Source organism: Leptonychotes weddellii, chromosome 1 (genome assembly GCF_054177405.1).
Source record: "Leptonychotes weddellii isolate Sample4059 chromosome 1, ASM5417740v2, whole genome shotgun sequence".
Classification (NCBI taxonomy): domain Eukaryota; kingdom Metazoa; phylum Chordata; class Mammalia; order Carnivora; family Phocidae; genus Leptonychotes; species Leptonychotes weddellii.
Genome location: NC_138369.1, coordinates 183,480,933 through 183,497,200, shown reverse-complemented (window position 1 = coordinate 183,497,200; position 16,268 = coordinate 183,480,933). Strand labels below are relative to the sequence as shown.

Sequence of the window (16,268 nt, the reverse complement as noted above, 5' to 3'; positions counted from 1 at the left end):
AATGGGAAAAACGGGTATCTCAAGGCAACAACTAGATTACTAAATAAAAAAGCCCTGTGGGAAAAAAATGAAGCATTAAACAATTGTTATGCTTGTCAGTTCTTTCAGGGAAGGCTTGAAGATGACCTATAAAACAAACAAAAGCCTGCTGAACTGAATGCAAGCTAACATAACTCCCAAGATCTCTGCGCTTGTTCCTGCTCTGCTGCCCAGGTCAATGGCAATGGCCTCACTTAAGTCCCTCACTTAAGTCTCGGCCTCGCCTGAGCACTCTAACAGAAATGAAATTTGCCACATTGGTCTCTCATCATGCTTTCTCTAGCATTTGCTAGTCTGTCTCCTTTACTAGAATGTACGCTCCAGGAAAGCTAGAACTTTGTCTTACAGTTTAGCACTATACTTCCCCCTAACATGGTAATGCTGGTACTCTGTAGGCACTCAAAATAGATGTGAAATACTTCCCTCAATCTAAAGGGACTTTAACTCTACTACACCACTATGTTGTACACTCTTTTCACAGATATAGTGATGAAAAGTAGAGCTTCTAGGTTGAGACTGCCCCCTGGAATGCTGGCCCAGCCATTTACTGAGCTGTGGGACCCTGAACACCTTTCTGCTTCAGTTTTTTCACTCGTAAAATGGAGATCACACTACCTAACCCTTAAGATGGCTGAGTATTCAAGGGGAAAATACATACACACACACACCTTGCTTAAACTACCCACTAAGGTTGGAAGTAGAAAACATAAGGTTTAGAGGTAGAACATGCAATCATGTCAACTCTGTGGTTCACCTTCATGTTTTCTGTACTTATCCTACTTGGTTCCAGTCTTATGTTCCTGGAAAAATCATTCCTAGAAGAACAGATGCCAAAATGTTTCTTGTTTTTCCATGTGACTGGGGCCAGAAAATGTAAACACAAGCCTTCTTGTAGACCAGATTTTAATTCTCCCAGAAGGCCAAGTCATAAATAGAGATCCTAAAAGTGGGATGTTTCCTCAAGCAGATATATTTTGGAAAATTTTTTTTTTTTTTTTTTTATTTGAGAGAGAGAATGAGATAGAGAGAGCACATGAGAGGAGGGAGGGTCAGAGGGAGAAGCAGACTCCCTGCTGAGCAGGGAGCCCGATGCGGGACTCGATCCCGGGACTCCAGGATCATGACCTGAGCTGATGGCAGTCGCTTAACCAACTGAGCCACCCAGGCGCCCTATTTTGGAAAATTTTTAAACTTTCTAATTTTCCTCAAGATTTAGGGAATATAAGATTTTCAAGAAGTAAAAAGTAAGACAACACGATAACCTGATCTGTATTTGGAAGGACTGGCAGAAATTATGGCCTGAATTGAACGTAAAAAGTAAACATAAAACTGAGGTATGATGTTACAGATTATGAATGCAGCTAGATTTTCCTCTTGCATTTCAACGACAGGACAAATAGACTGGTCTAAAAATCCAGAGAAACAGGATCACGACTGCTTTCCATGAATGTTAGAAGATAGGAAGATCCCGACGTTACAGGTTCCACTTATTTCATCCGAATCAGATAAAATATTGAATAAAGAAAATTTTGTTAGGACTCTTTCTTCACCTCAACCTTCTTAAAATGAATTTGCAAAAGCTCCTGGCCCTCAGTCCACACATGAGAACGGCCTTCCCGAGACCAGTAGTGCTACTACAGACTCAAGGTCGTCCCTGGTGGAAACCTGGTATTTCAGGTTTTCAAAATAGTATGCTTCACACAATTGCTTTCTCATATAATTGCTAACAAAAGAGAAGGCAAGTAGTATGCCAGCAAAAGAATGAAAATCAAAACAACATACTACTGGGTCATATATTTACTTAAGAGGGTCAACCAAATTTTTTAAAAGAACACTTAAGTACATCTTTCTATATGTAACATATGCCTGGCAAAGACCCTACCCTCAAATTTAGCTTTTCATTCAGCAACAGAAACTCACCTTGTATCTGAATCAAACCCAGAACTGAATGTTTTATATTCATAATTTACCCATCTAACCGAAGCAAACACTGCACACGGGTTCCCACACAAGGACCTTCCCAGTACCTGAAATCCAAGTGCAGCTAAGGTCTTGATCACCCCAGTGAGAATTTTCCCATACTGGACTACATCCACAGCAATCTGGCTATGATAGCTGCACTTGGGTTTCTTCAACGGACAAAATTCAAGCATTTTAACAGTAAGGGTAGTTGTCAACAAGAACGTTATAAAAACTAAACAAAGACAATACCAGCATTTCTTGATTCTGGGGCAGAAGCAAGCAAATGCCAGTTTACGAGCACGGAGGGCTCCGGGTTGAGGTTTAAAGGTTTGGTTAAGTCCAAACTTTCACATGCAATTCCATTTGTAAGGTTTCACCCACACCAGCCAGTCCTGAAGTGTTCCCAAAGTGGGTAGGGATTCCCTTAACTAGGATGCCACAATCACAGTAAAAATGCTTGGGGGTGTGGCGGGCGGGGGGGTGGTGCACAATCAATTATACCCTGGACTTGAAAGGCTGGAAAGAACAAACTGAACCTGAGATTTTTTTTCATTTGCAATTGCTGTTATGTATATGAAGTGAGGATGGGGAAGTGAGAAAGACAAAAATGGAAAGTCAATCAAGGCAATAGCTTGCTTGGCTTCCACTCTATGGAAACATGAAGCCTAGTCAAAAATAAAAATATTCTATCCCTCCCTTGTTCTATACTCTGACTAGAAGAGCAACTACATTTTTTTCATGGTAATACTATGTTCCAAGGATCATGGGTCATATAAGCTAATGTGAACTTCAAAAAATTTCATTTTCTAGACAAGCAGTCTGCTCAAAACAGTATTTCAAGCCCCTAAGAGGTTAGTACAATGGGTATAAACCAAATTGCACTAATGCGGGCTTTAAAATTAGCACTCATCCAGACATTAAAAAAAAAAAAAAAAGTGGACTATGAATACCAATTTCTGACAGTTTATATTACGTCATACTTTAGCCCTTGTGCTACTCTGAAGTCTGTACATACACTTTAGCCTATATGGACATACATAATTCAATAGTCCAAAACTAGAAACTAGTATTACTTTTTTTAAGAACAGAACATGTTTGCCATTTACTAATTAACTATCAGTCCTATTGTAAACCAATGACCAATTAACAAAATGGGTTTTATCAACATGTAAGCAGGAATTTCTGACACCTAAATGCTAAAGAGGTACAAAAGCAATCATGGACATCTTTAAAAAATGTCTAAAGCCAATTATCTAAGTCAGAAATTATAAGGTGGTAGCATATCTGACCCACAGATTTATTTCATTTGGTCCAGGATGCTTAAGTAATTTTGAGTTAGTTGCCAACATCTTAAAAATTGGATGTCCTAAGAAATCTGGATTTCTGGCTACGAACAGGAGAGAAAAGGACGCGCTGGTGAACCAGGCCCACCCTCCCAGGCAACAGACTGGGTAGGTAAGCACCAGCACCACCATCACACGTGCGCTTTCCACCCCGCAGCTCTTCCATCTCGCCACGGACCCACCCATCCCCTCACAGTCATGAATTAAAACACTCCAAACTATGACAAAGTATAATCTAAACTGAGGACAACCCTTCATACTTACCCAGTTTTAAAACACAATAGTTAAAAGAATTAACACACATCCTGGCTATTTCTCAGGCAACTCTGCTAAATAGCTTTTATTAACTCATGAATACATTTACAATTCACATTGCCATCTCCCAAACAGAATGAAAAGGACTTCAGTTACCAGCATTACTATTCCTCTTGGTCACACTCTTGTTTCTTCCTTTATACGCTAACACACACACATTTCTTAAGTCTGCTCCAAGTGGGGCCCAATACCCTATACAATCCCCAAGCTCATTATGCAACTTCAGGTAAAATAAAATAATCAGGTACCAAGTCACAAATTAAGCCTGAAATAAAGTTGGATTTAGAAGACTGACAGTTAAGTAAACATCATCTCTTGTAGAAGGTCTTATCTTGGACTTGTTAGATCACAAGTCTTTCTGGCTTACAAAACAATTACTAAAAAAAATTAAGCATATTACTGAAATATATACACTCCAGCAACATGTGCTGTAAAATAATACTGTTTTAATTCTTTATAAAAATAAAATCTGTTACCAACAGGAATGGAACAAATTCTTAAATCACCAATTAAAATAAAATATGTAGTTTTATAATCCACTGCTGCATAAAAAATGAAAAGTAGAATGCTAACTGAAAATGTATTGATGTATGTAGTGGCAGAAATCGATTAGGCTACCATCTATCTGCTACACCTGTTTTTCTTACTGAAAAGAGGTCATCCTTACAGCTTTAGCTCTGCCCATTAGGAATCAAACATTTACTAAATAAATTAAAATACTAAGTTTCCCCCTACACTTGCCTCAAATCACCTTAATAATTAACAGCCTATCTTAAGTAATTCTCTTTAGATTTTCCCTATTCTTCACTTTTCCCAACTTCTCACCTAAAACATACATTAAGTCTTAAAGTACTAGTTACAATAAAGTTGGATGGGAGAGATAAACACAAAGACCAGATGCAAATAGTTTAGTTCTTGATGAGGAGTCCCAGTTCACAGAGCCTGGCAAAGGCCAGCAGTTGTTACTAAATGATAGACATCAGTCTAACAAAGAGGTCGTTCTAAGCTGGTGGAGTCCATGGGAACCCTCGTATACACACTCTACATCTCTCTAGATGCAAAAACTTGCCCTTGCTTAATTAGCACACAAGCTATTATGTAGTATGACTCATGTTTACGACTTCAAATACTTATTGAGCAACTACTATACTCCAGGTTTGACTAAGGCTCAGATTCTGATAAAACAACTTACATATAAAAAAATTTACCTTTTGGAGTCTCTTCATCATTAAGGTGGTAATAATGGAAAACTAGGCAATAGACGTTGGATAACTTGCCTGATATTACAAAGCTACTTTGGTGACATACTGAACACCTATAACGTCCAAGGTCATGTTACCACTTTATCTTCAGACTCTCCAATTTAGGGATCACTCCCATTTTACAGCGAGGAAATGAAGATCCAGAAAGGTTAAGATCCCTAGGAGGTAGGTGCCAGGAACCAAAACCAGGTCGATCTGTCTCTAGCTCTTTCTAGTTTCCCAGTGTCAGTTCTTTTGTTTATTCCGACAATACACAACCAGTATCTTCATTGAGGATCTTACATTCTTCTATTCATTTAGAAAACAAAAATCAGAGCACTTACTGAAGCAGAAGCTTTCATAACCAAAACAATCATATCCAAAAATAATAGGTAAAAAAATGAATTAAAGCTAAAGTAGGAAATCGAAATATCATACATACGTACCTTAAACATTTTATTTAAGTTTAACACATAAATGTACATTCATTTGCCAATCTTAATATGGGGTGAAAGCACTTGGAGAATGGGATCGATGATGAGGAGCTCCTTGCTGATTGAAGTTCCTTCTGCTTGATCTAAACCACACCTATAAATGCATCATCTACAATTTTCCATTTTCAGTTTCATTAAAGTGGAAAGCTTTAAAAAATCCTTGTAAAGCAGAATCCTTTGGGACTAATGCTCTTCTTCCTCCCAAACTTTTAGATATTGCAGCCATCTAATTCTACAGCCATTATTTTAGTAACTCACCTTTATCAAGTCTTTCCAAAGAATCCAACTCGGTTTTCAGGGAAAAAAAGTTTTGCACTCATTTCATCTGTTTACATGATATTTAAATTATTATTATTATTATTATAAAAACAAGATTACCTGCCATGAAATAGTCTTGGAAACCAGGACAACTTCTGGTAAGCATACACCCCCGCCCAATGCAAGCCAAGTGCACGGACTTGAAAACAACTTACTAACACAAGAGGTCAGCACGCTATCACCCATAACGTTTCAGAGATGAAAGCAGAAATCCTCATAAGGTAGCTAAGTGAACATGGACATGTGCAATGCAGAGCAGAGGACAGAAATCAAACAGGCCCTCAAGAATTTGTAATCTAGCAAAGGAGATGAACATTCACCAATTAACTACAATACGAAAGTGATCCATGTGATAAGACACAGGAAAACACCATGCAAATCCAAAGGAAAGGTTATAGATTACAGTCTGTACTCCTAACAGTGTAGGTACTCAATATTTTTTTTAATGTACTAAACGAGATAAAATGGACTTTAGGCAAGTTTTCACGTAGACCATGGGTAATATGGAGAGGAAGGGCATTCCAAGAAAAGCAGTATAACACAGGCACCAAAGAAAATGAAAGGCAATGGTATTTATGGGGATCTGCAACAGGTTGCTTACTCAATATATGGAAAGGAGAACGAAAGAAATTGAGAGATGAAGTTAAAAAAAAAAAATTGGGGTCCCATCAGAGGTGGCCTTAGATGCCAGACTTCACTCTGAATGGCTTTGTGAAAACGAGAGGTGTGCTGGAATGTGGCAACAGTGTTGACAGGATCAACTATTACAGAAAGGTAATAAAGTAATCAGAAAGTCACCACTATACAATGCTTTGTATTATTTCCTTGCTAAAAATGAATCTCAGTTGAAATCTCCATTTAATGGTCTTAAAGTATCTCAAGAACAGCTATTTCTGCATTCCAAGAAGCAGCTTCACTACAGGCATTAACTATCCTCCCCTTGGCAGAGCGTTAGACCAGCTAAGAAACTGTAAGAATCAAGCTAGAAATATTAGTGGTTCAACCAGAGCAGAGAAGACTACATGGGATTGGGATAACAGGAATATAAGGAGTGGAATTTGTTCAGCCACAGGTGACAGAAGACAGAGAAGTCATAGAGTAAAGTTAGACAAGTTTTAGGGTAGGCAACTCAAGTTTGAACCATATTGTTTGCAGTGCCAAGGGAATATCCAGGAGGCTATAACCAGCACACAGGAGAGAACAAAATGCCAGAGTTCTTAGCTTGTTACCAAAAAACAAAAACAAAAAACACAAAAAAAGGCAGATCATCCACATGAAGGTGAAAGGTATAATAATACAAGGAAGGAAAGGAAGGAATCAAAGCAGAAATGTCAGAAAACAGCACCATAAGAAGCTTAGAGAAATACTGAACCTACGAAATTATGTGTCTGTATATTCTAAATCAAGGGTCAAATTTCTTCTGTAACGGACAAGAGAACAAATATAAACAAATGAACAGTTATGTTCCACCACACCTACATTTATGGACTCTGAAACCTGAATCTCATAGAGTTTTCATGTCATAAATTATCCTTTTGATTTTTTCCTCCTACTACTTAAAACTGTAAAATCCTTTCTTAGCTCAAAAGCCATAAAGTACAGGTGGCAGGTTTAAATTGGCCTGTGAGCCACCATTTGCCAACTCCTGCTGTAACACAACAACAAAGATGAGAAATGGATTAACTGTCCTTTTCCAAACTTGAGGGCAGTTTTTCCTTTAAATATATTAATAACTTACCAGGTGTTCATTAAACTTGAATGATTTCCTTAAATTTGACTAATTCCTTAAATTTGATTCCGCTAAGAGGTAACTACATGTGTTGACAATAATCCCTGTTGGTTAAGAATACTGCCTTCCACTAAAAAGAGGTATTTATCTTTAACAGAAAAATTACACTTGTACTACAAATACAGCAAAAGCACTGGACGAAAATTATTACCTTAGAGCTTGTCCCTCACTGCTTTCAAGCTCTTAGTTTTCTTTAAAGTGATTTTGTAATCTAAAGGTGAGAAGATTCAATAGCAGTCTGCATATAAATTCCTAGATTTAAAAAAAAAACCTATAAACATCAGTAATGAATGTATGAGTCATGAATAACAATTAAGGGGAAAAAATCAGTGCAGAACGTCAACTTCTGACAAGCAGTCTTAATAAATACAAACCATGTCTGGTGAGGAAGGACTCCTTACCCCCAAGCCACTCCTTGTACCTTAGCTGTAGCTCAGGGGCAGGAACAGGACTCCTTCTTCAATCACTTGCTGCGGCAATGAGCTGTAACCCAAGAAAACTGTAATACCAAATGAGAGTATAACATTGCCCACAAGGCTCAAGTCTTTCATTACTGGGTAACTATTTTAAGTTGTCTGGTTTCAAGCAGACAAAACACAAAGGGTGATTATTAAAGATACAAGCTAAGCTGTTCAAGGAGGGCCCATGAGAAGAAAAACACTAACTTAGCCATCTGACAGCTAGAACAAAGAGATTTCCTTTTGGACTTTACTCTGCTACCATCTGAGAGCAAAAATGTCACTATTTCCTTGTTATCAAATGTTGCCAACAAGCGAAGCTACAATGACCTAGGTTTGGCTAGTCCCATACTTGAGTTTATCTACGTCTCCAAAAGTTATCTAAACTGTAAACATTTTGTAAGCATTACTTTCAGAAGATCCTACCTTGGATACAACTCTAGAACAAATACAAAACTTCTGCCAGTTCTTCCTAATCAAAAAGGCTTGAGTAAAGAAAAATACAAGACTCTTCACTGCACAGTCAGAAAACCTACGGCTTTCTACATTTCAAGAACTGGAATATCACTACACTTCTATTTCTAAACTTACAAAACCCAGGTTATAAATTAAACTCAGATTACAACATAAAACTCTTTACCTACAAAGAACTATTTCAATGAGTGATTTTGAAATTTAAAACATATTGTTTTTCAATGAAATTTAAAATAAGGAATATTAAACATAAAGTAACTGGTGAACTCTTTTAATGAAAAAGAACTCAAGATTTCCAAAGTACCTATCAGCTCTTTTATTCCTCTTAGGAAAATGTAATATACAAGAAAATATATAAATGCTATTTTATCAAACACATATGTATTCATTTAGCAATTAAGCTAGTTATTACTTAAACCATTAATCTTTAATTCCTCATGTAAAAATTCCTGAGTAGCAACTGAGAAACTTCAGGAAAAAATATTTGCCCAGAGCTTTCACAACTCTAAATATGCCAACTCTGGGCAAACATACTAAGACATGGTAATTAAAATGTTCCTAAACTTAAAAAGCTCCTAAACTAAGTAACCACAGAATATAAATGTTCTGCATAGATCTTTTTTTCACCTCAAAATTCCTCTTCCTGAACCCATCCTAAGAGTAAAAATTTTATACAGTTTACACAGTTTTTCCTAGGCTTCTCTACACAGTATGTGGCTTTATCATTCGTGTATTGGCAGTTGTCTTCTGCCTAACTGAAATTAAGTACCAATCTTTAAAATCTAATTTCAAGGTGAAATGAAGGGACATCAGCCACTTCCTCAGACTCTCCAGAGAAGGGTCCTCAGAAATCAGTGTCAGACCTTAACCACCAATGCATGACCCCTCTTCTCTCTACTTGAATGTTCCCAGTGCAAGGGGACAACGTGGAGGTAAACAGAGAACTCTCCTCACAGGCACTTTGTTTCTTTTTCAGTTGTTAAAAAACTCCTCTGATATTATCTGACATAGGTGTAACACGACTCAAATCTTTTTATTCTGGAGACCCTTCTATAAATATGGTCTAAGACTGGTCTAAGCAACAACCTTTTCAAATGGCTTCAGTCATCACCTCTGAAGGCCTGGTTTCACAACATCCATTACTTTACCATGTCCAATTTCAGAATTTAGCCACACTTTTACCTACTTTTCATACTAAATTAAAAGTTGAGGAGAAACAAAAATGAGACAACTTTTTGAAATACACACACTAAAACAAAATTGCAGCTAAATGGCACCTGCAAATAAATTTCTTCTTGGGAGGACTGGTAACTACATTCAGAAATGCATAAACTTGGAAATGCGACAAAAGCAGACTCATTTAACTCCCAGTTGCAAACTGAGAAAAACATAGCACTGGAAATTCAAGTGACTAATCAACACAAAATTGTAGAGTTCAAGAAGGACTCACTCTGTATACTACACCCCGAAACCTTTCAACAGGAACCCCCACAGGTGACTGTGCTACACAGCACAAGGGGTCTCCATATAAGACATGCTGATAGCCTCAATACAGTTTCTGCATCTTCAATTTAAAAATTCTTGCATGCTCCTTTTTAAGGAGCCCAGCTAGGGGTCAAAGGAAATAAAATAGGGAGAAGGGAGTAACACACTCCAAAGAGACCAGGAATGCTCTTCAGGCTTCTAGAGCACTACGAAAAAGAAGCACAAAGGAAGACACCTCTGGGAATCCAAACCAAAAATGCTGGAAAAACTCCCATCAGTTTCAACTTCCATGTCTGCTCTAAGAGTTGTCAACATAAGCCCATTTCCTCAATTCCAAGACACATCAGTGATTGGTTGGGGGTTAAACCATCCCTTTAAAGGGGTGTACACTTTATGATCTAAAAATATGAAAAACATGCCACTCAGAATTGAGGCGTCACTACACGCCTCCTGCAGATGAAACAAACTGCTACAGACTAGAACTGGGGTTCCCCAAGCCTGCCAAAGGTGTAGGAGCTCACAAGTGGGATTCTGCAATCACATAAACCTAATGTGAACTTTTTCATTCATTTTTCCCCCAAGTATTGATCCTATTTTAGAATCCAATTTTCCTAAGTTGAAAGCAAAATTGTTCAAAACCAGAAAGTCTGTTTGTTAGACAGTTACAACCTACTCCAAAACTAGTTTTATGAACAAAAAATAAAAGATAAGTTTTTGCTGTTGTTTAATCTGACTTTATTCAGGTCAAGAACTCTTCCACACAACTTCACCATTGTTACAATGTCTTATCTGTACCCAAGGAGGCCTCCTTCTCCAAGGAGGAGTTCACCTTGATTATCTGCTAATGGGTTGCCCCCTCCCCGCAGGGATTCCAAGGAAAGCATTGAATTATCATTTGCACCAAACTGCACTATGTGTGTCTTACCTGAACTAAAGTAAAAAATGTTTCCGCCACATACAGAGGCATACAAAAAAACAGGATACAAAGAAATACAAGTAACATGATAAAGCAAATACACTTAAACTAATCTGCCTAGAGCCCTGTTAACTAACCAATGTACTTGGCAGCTAGGCTAAAAACAAAGAGTGTGAACTTTTCATCTCAAAGGTTTATGGAATAAACAAATACTATGCCTATACTCTGACTAATGCTACCCGTTTCATCCCTAAAACAAGGTAAAATAAATTTCAATAACCACATTTCCCAGGCTCTATGGTATTGCCTAAAAAGCACAGGTTAAAGGGAGGGCTTAACCAATTTCTACAGAATTAAAAATGTTTCCTTTTTAATAATGTGCTTCTGGTTTTTCCTTGTTCCTATTCTCCTTAAGCAGTAATATCTCAGAGTGGAGGGAGAAGAGCCAGAAAGGGGGAATACTCCAGAGGCTAAACAATACAATCTTATCTTCTCCCAAATTCTGGGAGAACAAGCTTGGGGACACAATGGCACGCCTGGCCAGCCTCTCTAGAGCTTATCAAGAGACACTAGTGTCCTCTCCCACTTTGTAGTGTGTGGTGACTCTAGTCCTTTCCTAACGCTCCGTGATCGCCAGTTTTTCTGTAGAGGCAGGTCCGTGATCCCAGGCTTAAATTTAAGTTCAACCAAACTTCATTGAATAGCTACTCCTCCAAATTGACCCAAACCGTGATTCTAGCGCCGCAGAAAGTTCTGCTTTGCAAAGTTCAGACATGGTGGAGTTATTTTTTTTTTTATCATACCTGGGCGGGGGAGGGAGGGGAGGGGAAGCACACACCACACTCTACGTTACCAAATTCACGGGAAGAATGGGGATTCGGCGAAGGCTTGTGGAGTACCTGACCCAGAACAGAGGACGAAGAGCTGCCTCCGGGCCGCGGGGCCCTGTCCTCGGCCACACCATCACTTGCAACGAACGGGCTGCAGGTTCGCTTAGCATCCCTCCAAACCTGAAATCCCCTACCTCAAGATCAATCAAAAGCGGGGGAGAGAAAAGTTTCTTCCGGAAGGCGCAAAAAAGGCCACAACTTGGATGAATGAAACTGGGCTAAGGGCACCCGGAGCAGGATTGTCGCTGAAGTCAGAAAAAGAGAAGTCAAAGATTTTTTTTAACGTGAGATCGGTTATAAACGCCCGTGGTCCAGAAAACTGCACAAACACGCTGTGGAGAACGTTTTATTGAGCGCGGACGGCTCCGGGGCGGCCGGCGGGCGCTAGTGTGGAGGCGGAGCGGGCGGCGGCGGCGGCGGCGGCGGCGGCGGCGGCGGGGCCGGCGACGAGGCAGCTTCGCTACGGCAGGCGCGGGGCCGGGCGCTCGCGCGTGTCCTCCCGCGGACCTTCCAGAGACTCCCGCGGCCGCCCCGCCCCCCGCCCGCCCCGCCGGCCGGCCGCGTGCGAGGCACACCCTCCCGCGGCCGCGCTCCCGCGCGGGCACACCCCCGCCTCCCGCGCGCACGCGGCCTCGCCGCGCCGGCCGGCCCACGCGCGCCCCCTCAGCGCGGACGCCCGCCGCCCGCCCGCGGCCCCGGCCTGCCCCCCCCGACCGCGCGGGGAGGGCGGGGGGCGACGGCCTAGCGGCTGGGGGTGAGGAGCGCCCGCGCGGGAAGGCGGGCTCTGGGGGGAAGGTCACTTACCCGCTGCATGGCTTTCAGGATCAAAGCCAGCTCGTAGCGGGGCATGCCCGGTCGCACCGCGCGCGGCTCCGGACCGAGCCAGCTCCCGGGACGCAGGAGGGGCGGGGACCGCGGGGGCCTGACGGACTGCTGGGCCGGAAGGCTCCTGGTCGGCGAAAGCACGCTCCGGCCGAGCGAGCCCGGGCTTTAAGGCTCTGGCAGCTGCGCAGACGGCCCGCCACGCCCCCCGGCGCGCCCCGCCTCCCGCGCGCCACGCCCCGCTCCCTCTTAAGGCGGCCGCGCCGCGCCCCCTCGACAGTCCCTTTCCCCCAGGCGCGCCACCCCCGCCGGGACCCCTGGCCCCGCAGCCGCTGCTAGGGGGTGGCGCCGCGGGCTCGGCCAGGAGGGGCCAGCGCGGGCCGCACTCCGCCTCCGACCCTGCCGCCGCCGCTCCAGCTACCTACGGTTCTCGAACCAGCTGGAACTTTCCATGCCTCCGTCTCATTCTGGGCGGCGGGCGAGCGTGTGCCCTCGTGTGCGCGTGCGCTAAACAGTGCGGTCTTGTCCGTGCGCGCGCCCCTCGCCCGCGACTTGTCGGCGTGGGGAACCTTCTAAGGCGGCTACGCTCTTCCGGGTGGGGTCGCGGCCGGACCTGGGCTTTCCCCGCCCATGGTTGCGCAGGGGAGTTCCAGAACGTTCCGGCTAAGGATTGCGCTTCCGCGCGCAGGGGTTGCCCGGGATAGCCTGCTCTTCGCGCCCCGTGCCCACAGCCGTCCTCGCGCGGCTGCAGGTGCGGATTCCCGGGGCCCCTTCCCCGGCGAGGTGGGCGCAAGGCGCAGGCTGTGGGCCGCCGCGCGCGTGGTCGGGTCTGGCCCCATCCGTCGCCCGCTGCCTGACCTTGGCAGGCTCCTAAGAAAGGGGATGTGAAGGGCACCTACTTCCCAGGGCCGCGATGCCTTTGAGTGAGCTGATGCACGTAAACCTGAGTACGATGCCTGCACACAGGCGCGACACAGGCATCTGTTGTGTGAGCCCGGCCTGCCCCACGTGTAGTTGCCAAGGGCAGGCTAATACTTTGGCTCAAACCGATATCCTTTAAATGTTTGCTCAGCCTTTATTTAGAGGACCAGCTGAGAACTTGGAAAGCCCTTTAGTAATCGTATGGGAGCATGAGCGTGCCCTGGAGGGAGGAGAGTCCCGTGGTACATTCCCTTTAGCCCCCAAACAGGCACACAGGGCTCACCTTGCCCTCCAGCCATGGGCTGTACTGTTCTGGTAGGCGTTGTACAAAATGCATTTTCTCCAGCTGCACTCCTTAGAGACTGAGTCCCTGCAATTGTCGCCCCTCTATACGATGCTTGCCCCGTTAAAAGGGCCTGTAGGTGAAATGTTTGTCCTTTAAAGTGCTTTAACGCTAATAGGTAAAATTTACTGAGCACTTACTGTGTATCAGGCTCCACGCTAAGGCTTTTATATGCCTCTCCTAAAATTCTTACTTTGTGAGGCAAGTACTATTATTAACCCCCGCTTTAGGGATTCAAAAATACAGGCATGCAAAGGTTATGTAACCAGGCCCAGGTCAAACAGTAATAGAGATAAAATTTGGATCCAGACTATAGGAAGGCTGAACCCATACTTAGTCCAGCTTCTGGTTCTCTCCCACACGCAGATTAAAGTGCCAATAATATTATTCAGTAGATTTGCCATGTATCCCATGTAAACCAAGAATAGAGTCCCTTTGTCACCTTATCCGGAGACCTTGGTATTTCTCAGATCTTACCTCCCATCCCCCATCAAAGATAAAGATGATTTTTGAACACATGTATTCTGTGATATTTGGGTTTTAACATTTTCTATTCTTGGACTTCTCCACAACCCCTATTCTTCCAAAGAAAAACTACACAGGTATTGATACAAATTACCTGGTTAGTGTTGACTCATTTCACTTTTGGTTAAAAAAAAAAAAAAGTAGAATATTATAAATAAATAACAGAAGGAAGCAAAGACTTTCTGAACCTTAAGTGAGTTACAGGTTTTCCAGGATGGTTCCCCACTTCAACAGTCCCTCCTGTTATCAACCACATGTCCCAGTTTGGGAATGAGAAAATATGGACTCCAAAGTAATATGCCAAGCCAAAGACCAGGGCAATACCTCCAGCTGACTTTAACTTTTAGCATGTCCTCTTGGAAGCTCCATAATTTCCCTAATGGCCAGGGATGAGTGAAGGGTCTAGCTTGTTGACAATTAGTATGAGGAAATTAGTCTGATTGCATAATGCCTCAACAAAGCACCCCCAACCCTCCCAATCTGGTGGCTGCCCAGGGCGCTCACTCCATTTCTTCTGAAAGGGAGAGAAAGGGCAGCTACCCTGATTTTCCCCCTTCAACTTTTTTTTTTTAAGTACAGCACCAGGATGCTCATGGGTTCACTAACAGATGATAAAATCACAAGGAATGCTGATGCAAATTTAGCGTCCTTCTCTTATAACTACAAATTTAAGTTCACCAGAAAGATATTTTGAATTTTATACTATGTATATAAGTCAGCATTTAGAATTATAAAATATTACTATAATATTTTATAGTAATTTTAATACACTAAAAACTATAATAACACTGATGAAAGAAATTTAAGCAGTCACGGAAGAAAAGATATCCGTGTTTGTGGATTAGAAGAAGCAATGTTAAAATGCCCAGACTACCCAAAATGATTTACAGATTCAGTGCAATCCCTATCAAAATCCCAATGTCAATTTTTAGAGAAATAGAAAAAAAATCTTAAAATTCATATGGAACCACAAAAGAATAATGAAAGCAATTTTCCCGCAAGAAGAATGAAGCAGGAGGCAATATACATTCTAATTTCAAACTATATTACAAAGCTATAGCAATTAAAACAGTAGGGTACTGGCATAAAAAAACAGACATATAAACTCGTGGAACAGAATAGAGAATGCAGAAATAAACCCGCATATATGGCCAATCAATGTTCAACTGATCTTTGACAAGGGCCTAAGAATACACAATGGGAAAAAGACAGTCATTTCAATATATGGTGTTGGGAAAACTGGATATTCACATGCGAGAGAATGAAATCATACCCTTTCCTTACACCAAAATCAACTCAGAATTGGGTGGCTCAGTTGGTTAAGGGTCTGACTCTTGATCTCGGCTCAGGTCATGATCTCAAGGTCGTAATATCGAGCCCTGCTCCAGGCTCCATCCTCGGCAGGGAGGCTGCTTGAAATATCTCTCTCTCCCTCTCCCTCTGCCCCTCCTCCTGCTCCTGCACTCTCTCTCTAAAATAAATAAATCTTTTTTAAAAGATCAACTCAAAACAAACTAGAGACTTAAACATAAGACCTGAAACCATAAAATTCCTTGAATAAAACACAGGGAAAAAACTTCTTGATGTTGGCCTTGGTAATGATTTCTTGGCTATGACACTAAGACACAGGTGACAAATGCAGAAATAGACAAATGGGATTGTGTCAAACTGAAAAGCTTCTGCACAGCAAAGGAAATAATTAACAAAATGAAAAGGCAATCTACAGAATGGGAGAAAATATTTACAAACTATACGTCTGATAAGGGGTTAATATACAAACTATATAAAGGAACTCATATGATTTGATTAAAAAAATAGCAACAAACACAAATAATTACCTGATTTAAAAATAAGCAAAGAAAGTAGACTTTTCTACAAAGAGGGCATATAGAGGACCACCAGGTACATGAAAAGGTGCTCAATATCACTAATC

General features: G+C 41.9%; 1 protein-coding gene across 4 annotated transcripts in view; it reads right to left on the bottom strand.

Annotated features, from left to right (window-relative positions):
- SLC5A3 (solute carrier family 5 member 3) overlaps nt 1–13,131 on the bottom strand; it is a 34,622-nt gene extending 21,491 nt beyond the window's left edge. Inside the window, exons 1-2 of one of the 4 annotated variants that reach the window (XM_081799678.1) lie at nt 12,529–12,743; nt 7,653–7,753 (exon numbers count right to left, since the gene is read on the bottom strand). The gene's annotated coding sequence lies outside the window, so the exon portion shown is untranslated. Of the gene's footprint in view, nt 1–7,652; nt 7,754–7,875; nt 12,179–12,528; nt 12,744–12,967 lie in introns of those variants that run through there. The other 3 variants (XM_081799680.1, XM_081799682.1, XM_081799677.1) reach the window with 3 other exon arrangements.
- Nucleotides 13,132–16,268: the final 3,137 nt, after the last annotated feature.